The sequence below is a fragment of the Pediculus humanus genome, genomic scaffold (assembly GCF_000006295.1).
Source record: "Pediculus humanus corporis 1103172107457 genomic scaffold, whole genome shotgun sequence".
Lineage (NCBI taxonomy): Eukaryota > Metazoa > Arthropoda > Insecta > Psocodea > Pediculidae > Pediculus > Pediculus humanus.
Window position 1 is genome coordinate 488586 of NW_002987077.1, and position 2071 is coordinate 490656.

Sequence of the window (2071 nt, forward strand, 5' to 3'; positions counted from 1 at the left end):
TTTATCACACACTTTAACTGTACAACCTTTTTTTTTTTTTTGTTATGCACTATTACTAGGTTTTCAGACGGCGCTTCTTCTGACTGCTGTCTTCGTCTTCGCTTTTCTTTTTTCTTTTTGTTGACCGGAGCAAACAACGACGTACTCCGGGCTTTTCCCGCACGGGTTCGAGGTCCTCTTTCGTCCGCAGAACCACTTCCGTAAACTGCAAAATCGCGGACCATTTCCAAGGTCCGCGAATCAACGCGTTCAGAAGACCGCGGATCGACAAGTCGGGTCCGATGTCCTCGACCAGCCATTCCTGTATTTCTCCACGCGGGTGCTCGACGTCGTTCTCGGACACACCGCAAAACCAACACTCCGCCGTCTCCTTTCTGCCGATGCACGTCAAGTACGCCGTGACCCGTGAGGACCTGAGCGAAACGATAGGTCAAGACTCCGTAACCCCCCCGTCACTCAGTTCCTCATTCAGGGGCCAAGAGCGACGACGATTTCCTCGCCGTACCGTTTCCCCCCGTCGTTAAAACGCGCCTGTCAGGTGTTAACCGTTCGAGCACGAAGTTCTCTGCGATGACGATCAGTCCTCGGTCCGCCGCGACCCCGTTCGTGATAGAAGACGAGTTTCTCCATTGCTAAGAGGTCGAGTGGGGGAGTGCCCAACAGAAAACAAGCCACCTACGTCGCGACGTCTCCGTACGCCGTCGCCACCATGTTCAGAGACGCCCTTGGGAGTTGGATCGCCTTTTCGAGAAGAGGCCGAGCTTCCGAAACCACTCCGTGGCTCAAACCAAGGCTTTGTACAGGGCCGCGGAGTAAACGACCGTCGCTTATAATCGCCTGACCCTAGCCTGCGGGCCGCGCCGGTTCGGCATCAGGCGCCCTAACGCCGCGCTGACGGCTCGCATCTTCGGCCTAAGGTGCGCCAGATATTGTCCGACACAAAGACCGGAATCGAGAAACAAACCTGAGTATTTGAGCGTTCCCCTAATCCGATTCTTCCGTTATCAATGCTTAATGAGATGTCGCGAGATGGCGGGTTTTGCAGACGATGAAACCCGCACGCTTTCGTTTTCGGCAGAGACATTCGACCTCTCTGCTGGATGGGCTCTACCGTCGCGAAAAGTCCCGTCTGCGAGATCGCGAACCTCCGCTCACCCGCGACCGGTCCCGAGGAGCAATGTGTCGTCGGCGTAGCAAGTCAACGATACGTCTTCGGGGAGAACGGTCCAGGTAAGGACGCGGTCGTATGCGATGTTCCACAGGAGTGGTTCTAGAACCGATCCCTGGGGCACACCGCAGAACACGTTCGCCCTTCCCGCCGTTCCGTCCGGTTTCTCGTACGCGATCTTCCTCTCCGAGAGGAAGGAACCGATGATTGACTTCAAATAATCGGGGACGCCACTCCGTCCCTTATCGTGGACCACAGTACTGAATTGAACGCGCTTTGGATGTCGATCGCGACGTCGCCCCGACGAAGAGTGTTCCGGATTCCGGCGCACACGCGGTCGAGTGCGTTGGTCGTCAAACGGCCCGCCTGGAAGCGGTACTAGTTCGGAGAGAGGTCGTTCTTCCCTCCCCCTGAACGTAAATATTCGTCTATTCTGGACGCGATCACGCGCTCGGTGTCGTTGAATCCCTACCCTGTTTGTCCAGTAACACGAAGTTCGCCTCCTTCTACGGTGTCGGGAATGTCGCCTCTCGGAAGCACGCGGTGTAGAGCGCCGAGAGACGCGCCTACAGCACCCCGGCGGACTCGCCAGAATTTGGTAATGCTTTCAATTCGGGCCCTGAGCCGAGCGCTTCTTCGAGGCCGCGTCGAGGAGGAGGCGAACCTCTCCTTTGTCACGGCGTCGCAAATTTCGTCGTAAGAAAAGTCCGCCGTTGGAAAAGCGTAGGGCGCGATGGGAGGGAAGAGCTCCGCGATCACTTTGGCGAGAAATTCTCCCGCCATACCGGCCGTCAGCGGCCCCGACGAACTCCGCAGCTTCATCGTCTTCTGGGGAGGCCCCACGAATTGAAAGCCACTTCGCTCAAGAGGTCCTTCCAATACGACTCTTTAGAACTCCATATC

The 2071-nt window shown here is 56.6% G+C and overlaps 1 non-coding gene across 1 annotated transcript; it reads right to left on the reverse strand.

Annotated features, from left to right (window-relative positions):
* Positions 1-1237: 1237 nt before the first annotated feature.
* Phum_PHUM107300 lies at positions 1238-1311 on the reverse strand. The gene has a single exon (XR_009833510.1). It is a non-coding gene; the product is annotated as a microRNA, putative (microRNA).
* Positions 1312-2071: the final 760 nt, after the last annotated feature.